Raw genomic sequence first — 24,033 nt, 5'->3', positions numbered from 1 at the left:
GTGTGTGTGTGTGTGTCAGGGAGTGTCTCAGTTTGTTCAGACTCCATTTTGTCAGAACTACAAACATACTTCATCTCTCTGACAGTCGTCTTCATTTGACACAAACACACTCAGACTGAACACATGACAACAGCAGTTCCTCCTCCGGTATCACACAACATGTGTAGGGTAAGTGTTGGTCTCTGTTGTGTACTTGTGTGGATGTTGTGTTAATGTTGTGTACTTGTGTTTATTGTGTGTTTGTGTAGTTGTGTGTATGTTGAGTGGTGTAAGACTGATGGTTGTTTTTTAAAGTGTGTGAAAAAAACTGACTTTGTTTTTTTATACATGAAAAAAGTGTTGTTGGTTTGTTTAGTTTGTCGAGGGAAGGGGAATTAGATCTACAAGCTCACAACATGTGACTCTGCAACGTGTCGAGAGCTTGTAGATCGGCAGTCCCCCCCCCCGGTGCGCAACACTGACACGCAGCCAAGTATAAATCATCTTTGTTGACACAAGTTGATGATGCTAACAGAGGGGTCAAGGTGTTGACTGACAGACCAGGCATCCAATCAGGTGCTCTGGACAGACAGAGGGGGAGGAGTACTTTTAGTACATTTTGATACCAATACTTTCTTACTTTTACTCAAGTACTTTTGAATTCCAGACTTTTACTTGTAAGGGTGCCCTCACACCAAAATACCTATAAGGGTGGAATCCGCGTTCCGCCAATGCATTTCAATGAGAATGGAGTGTTTTTTGCAGAAATCCTCTGCTGGCATGAAAACGCCCCCTTCTCATTGAAATGAACGCGGATTTCACTCTCATAGGTATTTTGGTCTGAGGGCACCCTAACAGAGTATTTCTATAAAGCAGTATTGATACTTTTACTTAAAGGGGGCGTCACACGGCCAAAACAGCTAATTATGGCTATCAAATTAGCCAATTTTTTTAATGATGTCATGTACCCCCATGTTAAATGACCCAATCAAATTAATTTATTGTAGTTACTGTACTGAAAGTAGTACTTTCTGTACAGTAACTGAAATAAATTCATTTGATTGGGCTAATATGGGGGGAGGGGCGGAGACTCGCGGAGTCGAGTATCCATATCATTATCTTGTGAAACTGCCCCAAAAAAAGCTGTCCGAGGTGTGTTTCCGACTTTCTAAACCAACTTTAAAACTATCAGTTCTAGGGGTAAAAACCAGTAAGACTCCCTAATCGGGAGATAAGCGACCGTAGGTGGCTTATCTCCACAAATAGGGCAAAAATTTGTTTTTCCCAAATCTTCCTGATCCATGTTGATGACATGAGTGTAGACATGCTGTGTAGTGATATTCGTGATTTTAGGGCAAAAACTGTAGGAGCAGTGTCCAAAAAAGAAATCGGCCTGAAGGTGGCGCTAGAATAGGGCCATGTGAGAAATGAGGGGTGGGGTCTCTGCGTTGCCTTGGCGGACGAATAGGTACCGGCCCCGGCTCTCCCGGGCGCTCCTAGCCCGAGTTACGGCATTTTATGTGCGCTGCAGTGGCAGGGGGTCCTCCACTGGGGGCGCCACCACTTTTGCATCCGTTCTGGAGCACCAGGAGTCGGTGGTCCCCGGGAATTCCCCGTGAGCAGCCCCGTTGGGGTGGTCATTTGGTCATTTTTGCACATTTGGTCTTTTTTTACATCTGGGGGTCCCCCAGGGACCTGGGGGTCCCTGGGGCTCCGGGGGTCCTTGGAGGTTGTAGTTTGGCAGGCAAGGAGTGTGTGTGCAAAATCTGGCATGGATCGGGTCAACGGTTGCGGAGATATGAGCAGGGAAAAAGTGTGACGTGTGACGTGTGACCACATTTGGTCATTTTTTACATCTGGGGGTCCCCCAGGGACCCGGGGGTCCCTGGGGCTCTGGGGGTCCTTGGAGGTTGTAGTTTGGCAGTCAAGGAGTGTGTGTGCAAAATCTGCCATGGATCGGGTCAACGGTTGCGGAGATATGAGCAGGGCAAAAGTGTGACTGACTCACTGACTCACTGACTGACTCACTGACCCACGGACAGCCTGTGGAGGTTTTGGTAGTAAATGCGACCTACGGTCGCAATAAAATCAATGGTTAGACCGATAAAAAAGTACATGTCTTCTTCAAAAAAGGTGTCAAAAAAGGTGTACGAGGGTCAACACGCTTCTCCCCGTCTACGATACGGTTTTGTCGGCCATACCCTGCTGTCTCTGCCCTAAACCTGACTGGAGCACCCGGGACACCGGAGCAAGCGTACGGTAGAACGAGGGTCCAGCGAACTCCTCTGCAGAGGAGGTCCATGCCTCCGTGGCTCATACACTCTGTGTGTGTGTAGCCTGTGTGATGTGTGCTTTCGCGCGTGTGTGTGTGTGTGTGTGTGTGTGTGTGTGTGTGTGTGTGTGCTCGCAAATAGCCGTGCGGTGCAGCGCTAGCCGGCGGGGCTACACGCTAACAACAAGGCATCATCACGTTGTGCGCGGCACCGCACGACGGACGAAGTATACATTGCGCGGCACCGCACGACGGACGAAGTATACATTCACTACTAACTGATACGGCCCCGCCTCCTTTTCAGACTGTTTGAAGAAACACCACGTGACCTACTGTATCATAATGTTAAATTTCGGCCGGTGTCGCCACTCCTTTAAGTAAAGCATTTGAGTACTTTTTTCCACCTCTGCTCTAGACCTACCTATTTCTTTCTGATTGGTTATTTTCAAACAGCCCAGGTATAAAATAAATAAATGCAGTGGAGTAAAAGCACATTATGGGGATCCAAGATGTAGTGTGGAGTAGAAATAAAAGTATTTAAAACTGGAAATACTCCAGTAAAAATACCTCAAATTGTATTATTAAGTACACTTAATAAGTACTTAAGTACAGTACTTAAGTAAGTCAGTTTACAGTTTAGGCATTTAGCAGACACTTATAATCCAAAGTGACTTACAATAAGCAGGTAAAACATCAATATAATAAGCATCACTGTACTGAGCTACTTTACACCTCTGGTCTAAAGATCACTATAATAAGCATCACTGTACTGAGCTACTTTACACCTCTGGTCTAAAGATCACTATAATAAGCATCACTGTACTTTACAATAAGCAGGTAAAACATCACTATAATAAGCATCACTGTACTTAGCTACTTTACACCTCTGGTCTAAAGATCACTCAACAGTTTGTGGTCATTAAGGGAGGTTGTGTTCCATTCTCTAGCATTCTTTTATCACAACAGTTGCTCTGGGCAGACAGCCAAGTTACTGAGCCTGTCACGCTATAGTTGGAGCTGTGTGTGTGTGTGTGTGTGTGTGTGTGTGCGTGTGCGTGTGCGTGTGCGTGTGCGTGTGTGTGTGTGCGTGCGTGCGTGCGTGCGTGCGTGCGTGCGTGCGTGCGTGCGTGCGTGCGTGCGTGCGCGCGCGACATAGCAAAAGGAACAGAACTATGTCAGCTAGTGGAGACAGTGTGTTAGACAGTCAGACATTGATTCATTGTTGTTCTGTTTCCTACAGTGTGAATCATGCAGGAGAACACTGGATTAAACCTCAACTCCTTACAAGATGTGAGTGTCTGTCTGTCTGTCTGTCTGTCTGTCTGTCTGTCTGTCTGTCTGTCTGTCTGTCTGTCTGTCTGTCTGTCACATTGACATTTTATACACAGTTTTATACAGTGTTTTATACTGTGTTGGCCCCTCCCTCCTTGTATTCAGAGGATATTATAAAAACCTTCATCAATGTGTTTTAAAGGTGTTTAGTAACACAATCCAAAACATTGAAATTCAACCCCCTCCAGGGCAGTGGTTCTAAACTGGGGTTGGGGACCCCTAGAGAGACCATTTAAAACACCATTTAGGGCCCAAAAGTATTTTATGCTTTAACTATTGAAAGCTAGCAGATATACAAGCTCACAGCGCGGCACCGAGTGCCGCGTTGCGTGCTTGTAGAGCTGCTATTTTTTTAAAGTCGCTAAAATGTGTGCAAATCTTTGAATATATGTATTTTGTAACTCAAGTTTTGCTTCTGAGGGGTCCCTGGAACTAAATATATTGAGATGGGGGTCCGTGGCCAAATACATATCATTTTGGGGGTCCTTCACATGAAAAGGTTTGAGCACCACTGACATAGAAAAAAAAGGGTTTTCAAAAAAAATATTTTGAAGGATTTCACAATTTTTCAAAAATGACAGATCTACAAGCTCGCAGAGCGGCACTCGGTGCCACACGGTGAGCTTGTATATCTGCTATTTTTCAATAGTTAAAGCACAACATAATGCGTAATAATACGTTCCCAGTCTAAATGGGTTAAACCCCCTCGCCTATGAAGAACATTCATGGGGGGCCCGCAGTGAATCCTTGTACCCAGGGCCCAGAATTTGGTGTGACACCCCTGCCTAGGGGAGTTTCAACCTTTTGAAATGTGTTACTAAACATCTTTACAATCACATTAGTGAGGAAATGTCTTGAGAAGGAATTTATTAAATGAAATGTGTAGACATCTTTACAATCACATTAGTGAGGAAATGTCTTGAGAAGGAATTTATTAAATGAAATGTGTTACTAGACATCTTTACAATCACATTAGTGAGGAAATGTCTTGAGAAGGAATTTATTAAATGAAATGTGTTACTAGACATCTTTACAAACACATTAGTGAGGAAATGTCTTGAGAAGGAATTTATTAAATGAAATGTGTTACTAGACATCTTTACAATCACATTAGTGAGGAAATGTCTTGAGAAGGAATTTATTAAATGAAATGTGTTACTAGACATCTTTACAAACACATTAGTGAGGAAATGTCTTGAGAAGGAATTTATTCCATGTTTGGACATTTTTATGTCCTGAAAGTGTTACTCCAGTAAATACGCAAGTATTAAATGTACAAATTACAACTACAGCAATTTTTATATTCCATCAATGCATTTTTGTATTTAAATTAAAAACATTTCCCCCCAAAAAAATGCATTAAAACAGAACTGCTTAAATATAGTGAAAATAGCCAATCTACAAGCTCACAATGCACCAGTGTGGGGCGTTGTGAGCTTGTAGATCTGCTATTTTCACTATATTTGAAATAAGGCTTAAGCGGTTAACCCATTAAGATCTGAGATATGTCCGCCCGCCCAAATATCAGATCTACAACTCACAACCACACATGGTTCCTCAAAGAACCTTCTTTGAACCATTAACCATTTAAACCCTGCGTCCCAATGTTGGACATGTCTCAATACGTGAACATTTACCGTAAATAGCAGATCTACAAGCTCTCAACACATCGTGCTGCGACGTGTTGTGAAGTTGTAGATCGGCTATTTTGGAGTGTGGAGGGTATAGAGCCCTGGGAGACACCGGTCGATGAAGGGTTAAAGTGGTTGATGCTTCTCAAAGTGTGGTCCTGGGACCCCTAGGGGTCCTTAGGGAGTTCCAGGGGGTCCCCAGCAAAATGTTTAATACAGCATCACTCATTTGAACCACTTTATCCATATTTTACACCTTGGCTATTTACAAATTGCAGATCTACAAGCTCACAGCGCATGTGTCTGGGTGTGTGTCAAGGACCCCCATCTGAAAAAAGTTTGTGCCAGACACACCATTTTCCCAATATTCTTCATTTGAAAATAGCAGATCTACAAGCTCACAACGTCCCGCAATGTGGCGCGTTTTGACCTTGTAGATCGTCTATTTTCAAATAGTCAATCGTTCAGCAGTAAATGGTTGTTGGGGACCCCCTGGAACCCCCTTGAGAACCACTGTATTCATGATCTATAAATCTGCATAATATTCATGTTTAAATGTGTGTGTGTGTGTGTGTGTGTGTGTGTGTGTGTGTGTGTGTGTGTGTGTGTGTGTGTGTGTGTGTGTGTGTGTGTGTGTGTGTGTGTGTGTGTGTGTGTGTGTGTGTGTGTGTGTACGCGCGCACGCGCCTGTGTGTGTGCGCCTGTGCGTTTGTGTGTTTGTCACTCAGTGAATATGTATTTAATGTTTACTGTGTTGTTTTCTCATCAGATTCTCATCGTCTCACACTGGACTCAAACACAGCACACAGAGAACTCTCTCTCTCTGAGAACAACAGGAAGGCGACTCTGGTGGAACAGCCTCATTCATATCCTGATCATCCTGAAAGGTTTGATGTATGGCCTCAGGTTCTGTGTACAGAGGGTCTGACTGGACGCTGTTACTGGGAGGTAGAGAGGAGTGGACAGGTTAAGATAGCAGTAACTTACAGAGGAATCAGTAGGAAAGGACAGGGTGAGGAATGTGAGGTTGGATTAAATAAAATGTCATGGAGTCTTACCTGTTATGATGGTGACCATGGTAACATATACTGGGTCACACACAATAGTAAGACCACTTACCTTCCTGATCGTCCCTCTGGCTCCAACAGAGTAGCAGTGTATCTGGATTGTCCTGCTGGGACTCTGTCCTTCTATGAAGTGTCCTCACCGACACTGACACACCTCTACACCGTCCAGTACAAATTCACTGAACCTCTCTATGCTGGCTTTGGGTTGTGGTCTAACTCCTCTGTGTCTCTGTGTGAGGACAGACAGACAGACAGGCTGTGAGGACAGACAGGGTGGTGTATCATAATGTAATAATCAGGAACGGGGGGTGGGAGGGGGGGTGTTTATAGAATCAATATGGTTTGGTTTCCATAGCGATGGGGGGGTAACATATTTAAACATGAATATTGTACAGATTTATAGATCATGATATCATCATACAGTGGTTCCCAGGGGTCCTTGAAGGCGTTCCAGGGGGTCCCCAGCAACATTCATGTATATAGCATCAAAATCAGTGTAACCACTTTAACCATTTACTGTATAAATTGACTCTTTGAAAATAGACGATCTACAAGCACACAACATGTCGCATCACGGCGTGTTGTGAACTTGTAGATCTGCTATTTTCAAAAGATTAATCTTGTAAAAATGGAGTCTCTGGAACAAACTGTTCAGATTGACATGAAAAGGTTTGTTCTCAACCTGTGGGTCTGGACCCCCAGGGGGACCCCCACCCGGTGACCCCCTTAGGGACCCCCATATGGGGACCCCCAGAAGGACCCCCAGGGGGTCCCCAGATGACAGTGAAGTGACAATGAAAGAACTTTTAAAAGTAATCAAAGTATAAACTGGTCAAACATTGGACAAATTGTCAAATAACATAAAGAGGCAAATATTGTGAAAATAGACGATCTACAAGCTCACAACGCCTTGCAACGTGGAACTGAGTCAAACTAAATGTAATGCTTCAACTCTACAATGTACACTTTGTTTGAACTGGGGGGTCCCCAGTTCATATATGATTATTTTGGGGGTCGTGACCTATAAAGTGTGAGAACATCTGCTCTAGAGCAGGGGTCTTCAACGTTTTCAGGCCAAGGACCCCTTAGCAGAGAGAGAGATGAAGCAGGGACCCCTTAGAGAGAGAGATGAAGCAGGGACCCCTTAGCAGAGAGAGATGAAGCAGGGACCCCTTAGCAGAGAGAGAGATGAAGCAGGGACCCCTTAGCGGGACCCCTTAGCAGAGAGAGATGAAGCAGGGACCCCTTAGCAGAGAGAGAGATGAAGCAGGGACCCCTTAGCAGAGAGAGATGAAGCAGGGACCCCTTAGCGGGACCCCTTAGCAGAGAGAGATGAAGCAGGGACCCCTTAGCAGAGAGAGATGAAGCAGGGACCCCTTAGCGGGACCCCTTAGCAGAGAGAGATGAAGCAGGGACCCCTTAGCAGAGAGAGAGATTAAGCAGGGACCCCTTAGCAGAGAGAGATGAAGCAGGGACCCCTTAGCGGGACCCCTTAGCAGAGAGAGATGAAGCAGGGACCCCTTAGCAGAGAGAGAGATGAAGCAGGGACCCCTTAGCAGAGAGAGATGAAGCAGGGGCCCCTTAGCAGAGAGAGAGAGATGAAGCAGGGATCCCTTAGCAGAGAGAGATGAAGCAGGGACCCCTTAGCAGAGAGAGATGAAGCAGGGACCCCTTAGCAGAGAGAGAGATGAAGAAGGGACCCCTTAGCAGAGAGAGAGAGATGAAGCAGGGACCCCTTAGCAGAGAGAGATGAAGCAGGGACCCCTTAGTAGAGAGAGAGATAAAGCAGGGACCCCTTTAGCAGAGAGAGAGAGATGAAGCAGGGACCCCTTAGCAGAGAGAGATGAAGCAGGGACCCCTTAGCAGAGAGAGATGAAGCAGGGACCCCTTAGCAGAGAGAGATGAAGCAGGGACCCCCTCTACATATTGTATAAATGTGTGATGGAGATTCTCATGGATTTCATAGATAGATTCATACTATGAATCTATCTATGAAATCCATTAAGATTTTAAGTGGTTAAGAGTCAAACAAGTCTATGAATTTCATAGACTTGTTTGACTCTTAACCACTTAAAATCTTAAATCGTCGATACTTAGTAAACTTGACCTTCCACTCTGTACTTGGTCTGCTCTTTTTTACCTCTACACCAAACCTTTTTGCCTAGCTGGACGGGCAGGGTGCCTCGCAGCGCGAGGCCTTGAGAGCTTCTAGATGTGCTATTTTTGGCTAAAGTTCTCCTCAGAATAAGGATGTGAGGGTTCAAGTTGTTCATTTAAAATAATTATCCTATCACATAAGGATTTGGAGGACCCCCTGTAGTAACTCTGAGGACCCCCTAGGGGTCCCGGACCCCCTGTTGAAGACCCCTGCTCTAGAACATTTAAACATTGATTGATTGATTGATTGAAGAATTTATTAGAAGTTTGCAATAGAAAAAAGTACAGTTTCATGACAGTACAAATCACTGGTACAAGGTCAACTAAAAGGAGATCCTAGACCACAGGAACCACACTTTAAGTATCTCATATAACATTGAAAGACAGACGGATAGAACATAGTACTTTATCTAGGATAATATCAGTTTCAAAAGCATAACATCAAATACAAAAGGCAGAATACAAAGAAAAAGGGGGGGGGGAGCATGGGGGCTTAGTCTATTTACAAGTCACGGGTAGCTGCTGTCTGAAGGTGACTTTTCATACCAATTTTGAAGGAGGCTAGGGATTTGCTCTCCTTTAGGGCTTGTGGAAGGGCGTTCCACATGTTGATGGTATAGCAGGAGAACGAGTTAGCGCCTTGTTTAGTGTTAAATCTACGCTGATGATGATTAGTGGAGCTGCCTCTGGTGTTATGATCGTGAACATCCTTGACCTTTAAGAAGTAGTTTGTCAGGTACATGGGAATCTTGGAGGTGTAGTGTATCTTGTACACCAGGCCCATTGCAAGATGCTGTACTCTGTCAGCTACTTTGAGCCACCCCACGCTTTCGTGGTGATGCTCGGTAAGGTGGGTCAGAGGAGGGAGACCAAGCACAACCCTAATTAGTTTGTTTTGGGCTGTTTGGAGCTTTAGCTTTAAGGCAGCTGGGGCGTCGCGATACCAGACAAGGACTCCGTAATCAATGAGGGGCCCAATAAGAGCACCTCCTAGTGTCTTTCGGGATTTAATATTGATCAGTGGGGCAACTCTTTGCAAGAAGCGAATTCGTTGATTGACTTTATTGATTACCTTGGTGGTCATTTTTTCACTGGATAGGTTAGCCTCCAGGATGCAACCCAGGTAGCAGATGTGGTTTTTTCTTTCTATCACAGTGTCACCTACTTTAATTGTGAAGTTCTCAACTAGGCTAAGTTTCTGACTAGATCCAAAGAGGATACATTCAGTTTTGCCTAGGTGAATTGAGAGTCTGTTGTCATTGAGCCAGGTGCAGATCTTGTTAAGTTCACAGTTAAGGGCCTTTTCAACCTGCAAAATGTCTCTGCCTGAGACTAGGAGAGCCGAGTCATCCGCGAACAGAAACAGATTGCAGTCACAAGCAGATGACATGTCGTTTACGTATATTAAGAACAACAGTGGTCCTAGTATACTCCCTTGAGGTACTCCACAGTTTACTGGGAGGGGGGGGGGACAGGGTTCCGTTGACTTCCACCATCTGTTCCCTCCCCACCAAGTAAGAGTGCATCCATCTCACTGCTGTGCTATCAAGACCAATAGCTTTGAGTTTTTCGATCAGAATAGAATGATCGACGGTGTCAAATGCCTTCTGGAGGTCCAGCATGACCATGCCGCAATATTTGCCATCGTGAATTTCACGTTTGATGTAATCATTCAAATAGATGAGGCATGTATCTGTGGAATGGGACTCTCTGAAGCCAGACTGGAACTCGTAGATCAGTTTATTCTCTTCAAGATATTTAGCCACCTGTTCATAGACAATTTTTTCCATTACCTTAGAGATGGAACTAAGGATTGAGATTGGCCTGTAGTTGCCAGGGTCAAGTTTACTGCCTTTTTTGTGCAGGGGGGTTACCTTGGCTAATTTGAAGTCCTGGGGGACATAACCCTGCTTGATAGATAGATTAATAATATGGGTAATGATTGGGGCAATGGTGGCAGCTGAGTCTATGAGAAATTTGGGGGCAATTTTATCATGGCCAGCGGCCTTGAATTGAGGTAGGGTGCGCAGTTTTTTAAACACTTCATCAGTTGACACCGTGGCAAGTTTAAAGTTGTCTTTGCATACCCCAAGGTTCCTGTAGAATTTCAAGATGTGCCTAACACCAAACAGCCCAGATGGAGCGGGCAGTTTATTGACCAGATTTTTGGCCATGGAGGTGAAGTAGATGTTGAGATTTTTGGCTACATCAAGACTATCAGTGAGGAGGGTTATGGGAGTTTGGATGGATATGTTGCTGGCTATGGATCTGAGTTTAGCACCACAGCCTAGCTGGGTTTTAAATAGCTTCCATAGGTCTCGTGGTTTGTGGATGTTTTCCTCAACTTTCTCATCCAAGTAGTTTTTTTTGGCAGAAAGGATTAAGGAGGTTGTCCGATTTCTCAGTTTATTAGCCTCTAAACTGACTATTTCTAATTTGGCTTTAAGGTGTTTATTGGGGCCTTTTTTGAGTTTGTGATTATATTTGCGTTTCTCAGAGTATTTTTTGTCTCTGAGTTTCATTGATTCACAGATTTCCGAATTCCACCATGGCTGTGAGCGGGCTTTAACCCTGACCCTACGCAAAGGAGCCACTTCGTCTAGGGTAGTGTTGAAAATGGATTTAAAGCCTAGCCAGGCTTCATCGACCTGAGTGCTAGCTAGTACTGGGGACCAGTCAGATTTCTCCAGTTTGTGGTTAAAGGCTTCGCTAGAGTAGGTTTTGAGGTTTCTAGCTTCAACTGTTTTGTGGCCGTCAGCTTTGGACTTATGTATTTTGCGGGTGCAGTAAATGATATCATGGTCGCTTAGACCACCACATTCAATAGTCCCACTCGCGGAGACTTTAGATTTGTCTGTGGTTACAATGAGATCTATGGTGGTTTGAGAGTTATCTGTAACCCTAGTTGGCTTGGTGATGAGCTGAGTGAAACCCTGTTGATTACATAGCTTATTGAACTTTTTGAATAGAGGAGCTTCTTTACGAAGCATGTCTATGTTCCAATCGCCAATAATGTATTTTTCAACATTGTCCACCGGTGCAAGGCTCTCCTCCAGTAACTCACAGAAATCATTTTGGTCGGGCGGTCTATAGATGGCACCGATTAGTATGTTTTTAGCTTTCTTAAGAATCACTTCCACCCATACAGTTTCTAAAGAGCTGTGTTGTAGGTCAGGGCGGGGGATATACTTAATACAGTTATGAACATACATGCATACACCACCACCAAATCTGTTTCTATCATTTCGGATGACCGAGTAGTTGTCAATTTCGATCTGAGAGTCAGTGATAGAGTCATCAAGTTTGGTCTCTGAATACTGTAAAGTTTTATTGATAATGAAAACAAAAATACAATTACTCTAATGAAGGGTTTTGAGAATCATGTATTTTTGTTTTGTTTTGTTTGTTATTTTACCTGTAAGATGTAATTATAAAATGTAAAACATTTATATTTACTCATATTTTCAATAAAATGAAACCATTGCTATTCTATTTACATTGTGCCAAAGTTACATTAAACCCTGATACAATGTTTTGATAAAAACAACAATAAAATATTATGAAATAAAAACATTTTGAATGTAACTTTTTGAAGTGAGGGTTATTCTGTACGCACACGTGCGCACACACGCGCACACGCAGTAATCATCACGGCCGGACTACACCAAAAAATGTGCACATACGCGCGTACTGTCCGTGAAGAGGCTCGGCTGGCTCGCGTATGCGTAAACGCTCCGCAGGCTACACCAAGGAGGGAGTATATGTGAGGAAGACCAGATAGTCTATGTACAAAGGCGTGCTTAAAAAATAGAACCGATCCTATTTTTAGGGAATGCGTATCCGTGGTTCGCGCTATCCGTACGCCTGGTGTAGCCGGCTGAATTGATATACATTGGATCTATCCAAAACGCACATACGCGCGCGCGCCCCGCATACGCACGCATACGCACTGACGCGCGCGAAACGGCTTGGTGTAGTCCGGCCGTCAGTGTGTGTTCAGTAACGGTGTTAAATAGCTCTATATTGTGACAGTAATCATCGCTATAGAGTGTTCAGTAACAGTGTTAAATAGCTCTATATTGTGACAGTAACCATCGCTATAGAGTGTTTGTTCAGTAACAGTGTTAAATAGCTTTATATTGTGACAGTAATCATCGCTAATATTCGCTATAGAGTGTTTGTTCATTAACAGTGTTAAAAAAATAGCTCTATATTGTGACCGTAATCATTGCTATAGAGTGTTTGTTCAGTAACAGTGTTAAATAGCTCTATATCGTGATAGTAATCATTGCTATAGTGTTTGTTCAGTAACAGTGTTAAATAGCTCTATATTGTGACAGTAATCATTGCTATAGAGTGTTTGTTCAGTAACAGTGTTAAATAGCTCTATAGTGTGACAGTAATCATTGCTATAGAGTGTTTGTTCAGTAACAGTGTTAAATAGCTCTATAAATGGGGCTACACTGACCCCTAGGGGTACTCAGAGGTACTATGAAATGCAGTTGTATTTAATTATGAAACATTAAGAAACTTTGTGAGAACCTTAAGTTTTGAAACCTAAAGTTTTGAACCAAATGAAATCAAGAACCTGACTACCACAACTGTTACAGAAGAAGAAATGAATACTTATTTGTTTATAACAACATATTTACATAAATATCTTAATAATTTTAGAGTACTTTGATTCAGAAAGTACAGAAAGGGAAGTCAGAAAGGTTTGAGATGCACTTGATAGACCAAACACTCTATATCAGGGGTCTTCAACGTTTTCAGGCCAGGGACCCCTTAGTTGAGAGAGAGATGAAGCAGGGACCCTTTAGTTGAGAGAGAGTTGAAGCAGGGACCCCTTAGTTGAGAGAGAGATGAAGCAGGGACCCCTTAGTTGAGAGAGAGTTGAAGCAGGGACCCCTTAGTTGAGAGAGAGATGAAGCAGGGACCCCTTAGTTGAGAGAGAGTTGAAGGGACCCCTTAGTTGAGAGAGAGAGATGAAGCAGGGACCCCTTAGTTGAGAATGAGATGAAGCAGGGACCCCTTAGTTGAGAGAGAGTTGAAGCAGGGACCCCTTAGTTGAGAATGAGATGAAGCAGGGACCCCTTAGTTGAGAGAGAGATGAAGCAGGGACCCCTTAGTTGAAAGAGAGATGAAGCAGGGACACCTTAGTTGAGAGAGAGATGAAGCAGGGACCCCTTAGTTGAGAGAGAGATGAAGCAGGGACCCCTTAGTTGAAAGAGAGATGAAGCAGGGACCCCTTAATTGAGAGAGAGTTGAAGCAGGGACCCCTTAGTTGAAAGAGAGTTGAAGCAGGGACCCCTTAGTTGAGAGAGAGATGAAGCAGGGACCCCTTAGTTGAGAGAGAGATGAAGCAGGGAGGGACCCCTTAGTTGAGAGAGAGTTGAAGCAGGGACCCCTTAGTTTAGAGAGAGATGAAGCAGGGACCCCTTAGTTGAGTAGAGAGTTGAAGCAGGGACCCCTTAGTTGAGAGAGAGATGAAGCAGGGACCCCTTAGTTGAGAGAGAGAGAGATGAAGCAGGGACCCCTTAGTTGAGAGAAAGTTGAAGCAGGGACCCCTTAGTTGAGAGAGAGATGAAACAGGGACCCCTTAGTTGAGAGAGAGATGAAGCAGGGACCCCTTAGTTGAGAGAGAGATGAAGCAGGGACCCCCACAACCTGTTCATAGATTCCATATAGTTTCATTGTTTGACAGCACAATCATCAGTGTGTTTTGGATTCATGTCAATTTGTGTTTTCAGATATTTAACCACTTGAACCGTCAATACTCAATAAACTTGACCTTTATTAGTCTGCTCTTTTTCCCCTTATACGCCAAAACTCTTTGCCAAAAATAGCCGATCTACAAGCTCACTGCGAGGCGTTGTGAGCTTGTAGATCTGCTATTTTTGGCTAAAGTTCTCATAGGAGAGATAACAGGCCAACGTTGATCAAAATAACAATTCTTCTACATTCTCTTAATTTCTAGACTTCTTGTAAATTAATTAATGCAGATGTTTAACAATAGTTTAACTCTTGAGAGGATAAAATGAAACCAAATGGTTGGTTACCAACTCTCCATCATTTAGCTGGGGACCACCTGGAACCCCCTCAAGGTCCACAGGTGGTCCCCGGACCACTGGTTGAGAACCACTGCTCTAATGATTATTGTCAGAAATAGAGAGTGTTCACATGGAACCAAATTTGGTTCCATTGATTGTTTGATTGATTGAGGTATTTATTAGAAGTATTGCATAGTAAAAGGTACAGTTTCATGACAGTTCACTGATGCAAGGCCTGTGAGTGGTTTTTCAGGGCGGTTTTAAAGGATGCTAGAGATTTGCACTCCTTTAAGGCCTTCGGTAAGGCGTTTGGTTCCATTTGTACACTCTCAGAGTTACAGAGCTGTAAGGGTCCATTTGGTTCCATTTGTACACTCTCACAGTTACAGACCTGTAAGGGTCCATTTGGTTCCATTTGTACACTCTCAGAGTTACAGAGCTGTAAGGGTCCATTTGGTTCCATTTGTACTCTCTTGGTGAGCTTGTAGATCTACCATTTTGAGAGAATAAATGAATACCAATATGAGGTCCCAGCAAATATAAATGAATACAAATAATAGTCAATTATTTAACAATAATAATAGATATATGCAAATCTATAGATGAAGTCCCAGCTTATATAAATAAATACTACTAAATGATTTAATAATAATAACTAAATACTACTAATTATGATTTAATAATAATAAATAATACAGATGAGGTCCCAGCAGATATAAATAAATACTAATAATAATGATTTAATAATAATAAATAAATACAAATCTATAGATGAAGTCCCAGCATAAATAAATAGGCTACTACTAGTAATGATTTAATAATAATAAATAAATACAGATCAGGTCCCAGCATATATTAATAAATACTAATATAATGATTTCATAATAATAAATAAATACAGATCAGGTCCCAGTATATATTAATAAATACTAATATAATGATTTAATAATAATACATAAATACAGACTGCTGGGCGGAACCTTTTCATCGCTCCTCGTTCACCGGAAGTAAGACGGAGCCGTTTGAGTGACGGAGCGGAAGCAGCGTGAGGTGAGTGTAGTTCTATATTTTTACAGTCTATTTAAGGTCCTGCCTCAAGTTTATAAACATCAATACAACGTTAGGTTAGCAACTCTACTGGTGTGTGTGTGTGTGTGTGTGTGTGTGTGTGTGTGTGTGTGTGTGTGTGTGTGTGTGTGTGTGTGTGTGTGTGTGTGTGTGTGTGTGTGTGCGTGCGTGCGTGCGTGCGTGCGTGCGTGCGTGCGTGCGTGCGTGCGTGCGTGCGTGCGTGCGTGCGTGCGTGCGTGCGTGCGTGCGTGCGTGCGTGCGTGTGTGCGCGTGCGTGCGTGCGCCGCGTGAGTCTGTGTGTGTTGCAGTTGTCAGTTGTGTAAAGTAGCTATTAGTAGATTTATTAAAGTACTGTACAGTTTTGAGGTATTTGAATATTTGAGTAGGCCTACTTGAGTATTCCCAATACCTTTACTTCTACTCCACTACATTTCAGATCCAAATATTGTACTTTTACTCCACTATTTGCATTTTGCAAACTTTAGTTACTTTGCAGATATAAATTATAATATGTTAGAACATACATGAACCACTTTAGCCCTATTTTATACTTTGGATATTTTCAAACATTTAGTATTTTTACTTTTGGTACTTAAAGTACATTTTCATACCAATACTACCGTACTTTTACTCAATTACATTTTCAATTCCAGACTTTTACTTGTAAGGGTACCCTCACACCTAAATACCTAGAGTGGATCCGCCAATGCATTTCAATGAGAATGGAGCGTGTGTGTGTGTGTGTGTGTGTGTGTGTGTGTGTGTGTGTGTGTGTGTGTGTGTGTGTGTGTGTGTGTGTGTGTGTGTGTGTGTGTGTGTGTGTTTGTGTGTGTGTTTGTGTGTGTGTGTGTGCGTGCGCGCGCGCGCACATGCATTTAATATCTGGAATTCATCAATATCACTTCAGTTTAACCTCTCAGCCTCTAATATGCTTATAGCTCAACTCTCTTCACCGAAAAAACAGCAGATCTACAAGCTGTGAGCTTGTAGATATGCTGTTTGGAGTTTTCAAATCTTACATCAAATGGGTCTGAAAAGTCACCTTCAGACTCTGCTACTCGTGACTTGTTAATAGACTAAGCCCCCTTCTGTTGTTTTTATCACCCTGTTTTTTATTATTTTATTTTCTATTCATAATAATAATAATACATCTTATTTATAAGGTGTCTTTCAAGGCACTCAAGGTACAACAACTTAAAAACAACAGTTAATACAAAATCACAATTAAAAGCAGAAACAGACCAGTTTGCAGCAGAGCAGCAGAACTCAATATGCCTGCCTAAACAGGTGGGTTTTAAACGTGGGGATTGAGTCAGTGTTTCTGATGTCAGGGGGGAGGGAGTTCCAGAGGTGAGGGGCAGAGTGGCTGAAAGCTCCTAACTCCATGGTGGAGACACGGGCTGAGGGGGAGGGGGGGGGGGGGGGGGGGGGGAATATGGAGGAGGTCAGACAGCTATGGAGGGGCGAGGTTATGGATGGCCTTGAAGGTATGGAGGAGGATTTTATAGTCCATGCGCTGTTTGATGGGAAGCCAACTGAGTTGGTATAAAACAGGGGTGATGTGATTGATGGCAGGGGTTCTGGTGATAATATGGGCAGCACAGCGTTTCTGCTTTTGTTATTGATGTTATCCTATGCATAGTACTGTGTTCCATCTGTCTGTCTTTCAATGTTATATGAGATACATAAAGTACTGTGTTCTATCTGTCTAGTGTTATATGAGATACATAAAGTACTGTGTTCTATCTGTCTTTCAATGTTATATGAGATACATAAAGTACTGTGTTCTATCTGTCTTTCAATGTTATATGAGATACATAAAGTACTGTGTTCTATCTGTCTTTCAATGTTATATGAGATACATAAAGTACTGTGTTCTATCTGTCTTTCAATGTTATATGAGATACATAAAGTACTGTGTTCCATCTGTCTGTCTTTCAATGTTATATGAGATACATAAAGTACTGTGTTCTATTCAATGTTATATGAGATACATAAAGTACTGTGTTCTATCTGTCTGTCTTTCAATGTTATATGAGATACATAAAGTACTGTGTTCTATTCAATGTTATATGAGATACATAAAGTACTGTGTTCTATTCAATGTTATATGAGATACATGAAGTAAAGCTTACTAGGATCTCCTTTTAGTTGACCTTGTACCAGTGATTTGTGCTGTCATGAAACTGTACTTTTTTCCTATTGCAAACTGTTCATAAACTCTTCAATCAATCAATATTACTCTACATAAATAATATATGCACATCTTTCTCACTAAGATACGATATGTTACTGAGAAATATCAGTTTCCATCAGAACTGAGTGAAAATAACTTTATACTTGATGTTTAACCACTTGAACCCCAGCATCACTATTCTGGGGGGAAGGTTCACCAGAAATACAAGCTCACAGCTTGTAGATCTGCTGTTCTTTTTGGTAAAGAGAGTTGAGGTTGTTGGAAAAAGAACTCATCAAGTACAGTGCAAATCAGGTGTGTTTCACTAAGCATAATGTAGTGATATTGATGATGAATTCCAAATGTTATCAGATTATTCTGGGTCACCTTTGGACTGGCATCACAGCACCCTAGGGTGCCACAGCACCCACTTTGGGAAACCACTGTGTGTGTGTGTGTGTGTGTGTGTGTGTGTGTGTGTGTGTGTGTGTGTGTGTGTGTGTGTGTGTGTGTGTGTGTGTGTGTGTGTGTGTGTGTGTGTGTGTGTGTGTGTGTGCGCGCGCGCGTGTGCGTGTGCGTGCGTGCGTGGTTTAGTATTGGTCTAGTATTAGTGTGTGTTAATGTTGTTAACTATCCGTGATGAGCTTGTAGATGTGCTTTTTTTGTTTTGTTTTAGGCTTACAGTTAAACATGTCTTTTTCCCCCTCCAGATCTCACAGTGACCACTCCGTTGGGCCGTTCTTGTATTCTGTTTTTGTTTTACTGACTGTGGTTAAGGTTAGGAATAAGGTTAGGATTAACTGTTTACTGAGGTTAAGGGTATCAATAAGGTTTAAATGTTTAGGCATTGATTACAGAGGTTACGTTTAGGAACACCAGGAAGAGACTATTATTTCAGATTATAGTGACAGTAAAGTTTTTTTTTAACAATATATTTATTAGACTTTTTCCTTTTTCAGCAGAAAATATTACAACATTTTATATACATTTATGAAACAAAAAGCCTGAAAAAACAAAAATACAATAGCATGAAAAAACACAAAACCATAAAAAAAGGAAAACGACAATAACTACAAAAACAAAAGCACTTCTCTTTTCCATAACAATGCAATTATTCTCTTAGCCTGTAAAAGACAAATGTCAATAAACTTGATTTCACTGGTTTTAAGTCTGTGTCCATCTGGATAGAGGCCAAGCAGAAATTTTGACAGTAAAGTTGATTACATGTAATCAATGTTGTGTTCTGTGTCTCCTTCCTAGCATCGTCCATATTTTTATTACAGTCTTAAGGTTAGGTTTAGGGTTGTCAGACCAACGTGAGGTCCAACCAATGCCATGTTACCCAATACAGAACATCCTACAGAAATGAGCATCACTGCTGTGTTCATCACAACTGCACAATAAATACACCAGAAAAGTGGAATTATGGAGCGGAACTTTGGAAGGAGGACATTTTCATTTCAATCACAACAGAATAATGTTAAGACCTTCAGGGAGGCTCACAATAATTAAAGATAACAATGTTTACATGTAAAGAACAATGATCACAACAGAAGTCCTGGAATCATAAACAAAGCATGGCTTCCACTTTTACTAAACTCTTAAAGTAGCTCAACTCTACCTTTGAAATGAGCTCAGTGCGGTGCTTCTCAAACTGGGGTCCAGGGACCCCCAGGGTTCCTCCAGTGGGTTCTAAATGGACCCTTACAGGTCCATGGGTTTCCATTGATACCATTTATCTCCAGAACCAAGCGTCTCAGTTCAGTCAGTGTGTTGCTGTTTGCATGACTTTCATCATTGACTTGTTGTGCTGCATGAAGGTGCAGTTACACAATTTGGCCACAGGGTGGCATCTGAGTGCAGCATCATGACTGGTGTATTTGTCATTAGTAGTGATAACCAAGAAGTAGAACATTTGTTTTGACTAAATAATTAATGATTACTTTAGTGTTGTTAGTGTGGTTGCCCTCTAGAGATGCACCATATAGTTTAATTTATATTCATTTATTAGTGAATACATTTTCTCCATTGACTTGAATGGGAAAATACAAAAAGTAAACTTTTCCCAAAGGGAGACAGTGTAGGAGAGACAGACAGTAGGACAGCTGAGAGGGAGACAGTGTAGGAGAGACAGACAGTAGGACAGCTGAGAGGGAGACAGTGTAGGAGAGACAAACAGTTGGACAGCTGAGAGAGAGATGGTGTAGGAGAGACAGACAGTTGGACAGCTGAGAGAGAGACAGTGTAGGAGAGACAGACAGTAGGACAGCTGAGAGGGAGACAGTGTAGGAGAGACAAACAGTTGGACAGCTGAGAGAGAGATGGTGTAGGAGAGACAGACAGACAGTAGGACAGCTGAGAGGGAGACAGTGTAGGAGAGACAAACAGTTGGACAGCTGAGAGAGAGATGGTGTAGGAGAGACAGACAGTTGGACAGCTGAGAGGGAGACAGTGTAGGAGAGACAGACAGTTGGACAGCTGAGAGGGAGACAGTGTAGGAGAGACAGACAGTAGGACAGCTGAGAGGGAGACAGTGTAGGAGAGACAGACAGTAGGACAGCTGAGAGGGAGACAGTGTAGGAGAGACAGACAGTTGGACAGCTGAGAGGGAGACAGTGTGCAGTGTAGGAGAGACAGACAGTTGGACAGCTGAGAGGGAGACAGTGTAGGAGAGACAGACAGTTGGACAGCTGAGAGGGAGACAGTGTAGGAGAGACAGACAGTTGGACAGCTGAGAGGGAGACAGTGTAGGAGAGACAGACAGTTGGACAGATGGTGTAGGAGAGACAGACAGATGGTGTAGGAGAGATAGTTTTACTCTATTCTATTCTTACATGTTTATCTTTAAAGCTTTATTTTATTATTTTTAAATTGATTGTCCTTTTTCATTTGTTTTGCCCCCAAAAGGTCTGGTCCTAGAATGCCCCTGGTCTACGTATTATGACATCATAATGATGGTCTAGTGACATACAGTATATGACATCATAATGATGGTCTATGTAACATACAGTATATGACATCATAATGATGGTCTATGTAACATACAGTATATGACATCATAATGATGGTCTATGTAACATACAGTATATGACATCATAATGATGGTCTATGTGACATACAGTATATGACATCGTAATGATGGTCTATGTAACATACAGTATATGACATCATAATGATGGTCTATGTAACATACAGTATATGACATCAAAGCAGAATTGTCTTATTGTTTGCTATAACATATAACACATGTTGACAATGGTAGTACAGTGGGTAGCTCTGTTGCCTCACAGCTAGAAGGTCCTGGGTTCGATTCCCTCTGGGGGACGCTGTGGGTGCTGGGGGCGTGTTCTCTCCTCCATGTCATCAGTGCCCACACCCTAAAGGTGGGGTTGGTGAAAGGACACACACACACACACACACACACAGACTTACGGTCGCCCTGTGAGGCTTGCGACCCTCCTCTTGATGTGGCGGAGGACAGCGGAGTTCATCACTGTTGTCTTTCCACTCATTAGAAGCATTACAAATGGTAGCACCCTGCCCACATAGTAGCTGTGTACAGAGCACAACTATTAGACTGGCCTTGGTCATTAGAACCATTACAAATGGTAGCACCCTGCCCACATAGTAGCCGTGTACAGAGCACAACTGTTACACTGGCCTTGGGCAGGTCTTAAATGTACCGTCCATATAGGTCTAAAACAATAACATAACAGTATTTCTTATTCATACTGATATAAATTAGACATATAGGCCTATCATAGTATTGCAGAAATACTCGGTAACGTTTGCTTTATCAAGAATTTATCATATTTAATTTTAAATGAATGAATAGGCTACATTTCAATGTAACTGATAGGAAGTTCTATGGGAGAGGGTTTGGTTGTGACCTGGTCACACTGGCTCAGTTTCCTATAGTTCTCCTCTGTACCAAACACCACCAAGCCGTGCTGGCGGTGCTATTTGGCCAGGAACTCCTGGCCTGTCCAGGTAAGGGCCCATTTTCACCCTCCACGTTCACCTCATGGGTGGTTGGTGGGCTGGGGGCCATGAGGGTAGCCCGACGCCTCTCCAGCCGCGACGTTATGGCGTTGAGAGGCGGCATATGGACGGGTTTCTTGTTTACAAACATTGAGACTAAATGCACAGCTGACTGTATCATGTAATCAATTCCGTCCAATCCCCAAACCTGTTGTTTTGGGGAGCGCTGGTTTCATTGGCTAATTTTGGTACGGACCCTGCGCACGCATCTAGTTTTATCAGTGTAACGTGGACCAGAAACCCGTCTATACCGTGTGCGTGCATGCATGTGTGCGTGCGTTTGTGCGTGCCTGCGTGGTATGTGTAAAGAGACAGCGACTCCCCTACAGCAGATCATTGTTTGACCTCCTGCAGCAGAGAGACTGCATGGCATGCAAGATGGTGTTTTTTTCTTTTTTTTTTTAAAACAATATGTTTATTTTCTTTCTTTTTTTGCTTTTTTAGAGACACATATAACAAATACAAATACATGACAATGAAAATGAAAATACAAACTGCAATAAAATAACTTGAATGACACTACATACGAGAAACAAAAACAAAAACATCAGCTTACAAAAATAAAAACAAACAAAAATGAGCACATGTACCATTAACACTTACAGAGTCCCAAGCCACAAGGCCGAACAAGTGCCTGCAGAGAGTGCAATTACCCCACCTCCGATTCCTCCATCAAGTGAGAAAGGTCATTGCCCTTTATATACTGAACAAAGCTCCCCCATATCTTCTCAAACAGCTCCTGTTTGTTTTATGAGAGTGTATGTGATTCTTTCTAGTGGAAGGCACAAGGCAGTTCCTTAAACCACTGAGCGATGCTAGGTTTCCCTGTCTTTTTCCATGAAAGGGCGATAACCCTTTTGGCTTGTAGGAACCCAAGATCCAGAGGTTTTATCTCGTTGTTTTTTATCCTATGGCCAATCGGGTAAAGGCCTAATAATAAGAGTTTTGGATCTAGCTCAATGTTAATAAGTAGTATCCGTTGTAACTGTAGATGGTGTTTTGGTTTTAATTGGGGTGTACAGTAGCTGTTGTGGGCTTTGACCAATCTATCCTAATTGGTTTAGGAATTCAGAGAGTCTGGAATTGCGTTTGTCTTTTCATGCCGTGGGTTAGGTGTTAGCTTGGGTTAACCCTAACCCAATCTCATTGGGTTTGTTTGTCACGTGGTCACAAACAGCTTGGGTCTCTCCCTCTCTGCCCTGGTATTGTCGTTGTCGGGTGAAAACCTTGTATGTCCAAAACTGTTCGTTTTGCATTTATCATTTTAAAAATGACTTAAACTAGTGAAAACAGCCGATCTACAAGCACACAACCCCTCGCACCGCGAGGCGTTGTGTGCTTGTAGATCTGCTGTTTTCACTACTTTTGTGCGCCGGCCTTGTATGATGAAGCAGGGCCTTGCTTTGCAAAAAAATGTACAAATTTAAAGCTTGGAGATACGAGGTTTCTGCCCGACAGTGACGATATGTTATTATTCATTGTCTCTTTTCTTTTTGTGGTTCAGTCACCAGACAGTGTTTCATTCTTTAGAAAGCATGCTTCCAAATGAAGTCCAGAGTAATCAACTTTCAGCATTAGTAGGTGTGTGTGTGTGCGTGCATACATGGCACTGGAGCGTTTTCCCCCTGCATTATTGTTAATTGTGGCACGTTTACTATATTATGACAAGTTTAGCTGCACTTGAACAACTGTTCCAGACTGCCATATCCAGCCCAAGAAACCATAGAAATGTTGGGGGGGAAAAAATTGAATGTACTTCTTAAAATAAAGTATTTATTATTTTTAACCTGAAAAGGTTGAGAACCACTGGCATACACTACCTGTCTTTGGGCATTGCGCATTGGAGTAAGCGACCTGTTATTGAGCTGAATTATTGTTATATAGTCCTGGAAATTGGGTTCAATATTCTGGAAAAGTTTGGGAAATTAATTGGTAAAAATGTGTGGGAACCCTGCATATATCATATTACTATGGGGCGCCCGCTGGCCTACTGGTCCGGGGCCATACCACTCAGGCATGGATGCCTGGCGGTTGCCGGTTCGATCTGGACGACCTTTGCTGCATGTCACTCCCCGTGTCTCCTCCCATGTCCTGTCAGTCCAACGTGACCGAAGATGTCTCCTCTCTGAATGAACACACTGGGAGTTCAGAAACAAAGACGGCTTTTGAAAGCCTACTTTCCTTAGTGGCAACACCCTGAGCCCCCACCTCACCTCTAAAATACACCTTTTGGACAGAAAAGAAAATATTTCACCGGAAG

At 42.6% G+C, this 24,033-nt stretch overlaps 2 protein-coding genes across 2 annotated transcripts in view; both read left to right on the top strand.

Moving 5' to 3' along the window:
• LOC308308406 (protein NLRC3-like) overlaps positions 1 to 6,588 on the top strand; it is a gene marked incomplete at its 5' end in the record, with an annotated part of 157,017 nt that extends 150,429 nt beyond the window's left edge. Inside the window, one exon of the mRNA XM_080753824.1 lies at positions 6,520 to 6,588. The remainder of the gene's footprint in view (positions 1 to 6,519) is intronic.
• Positions 1 to 24,033, top strand: part of LOC308308491 (uncharacterized protein) — a gene marked incomplete at its 3' end in the record, with an annotated part of 306,519 nt that overhangs the window by 235,800 nt on the left and 46,686 nt on the right. The window lies entirely within an intron of this gene.

Source organism: Nannobrachium achirus (genome assembly GCF_963921795.1).
Source record: "Nannobrachium achirus genome assembly, chromosome: 23".
NCBI classification, from domain to species: Eukaryota; Metazoa; Chordata; class Actinopteri; order Myctophiformes; family Myctophidae; genus Nannobrachium; species Nannobrachium achirus.
This window is presented reverse-complemented; position numbering and strand designations above follow the sequence as displayed.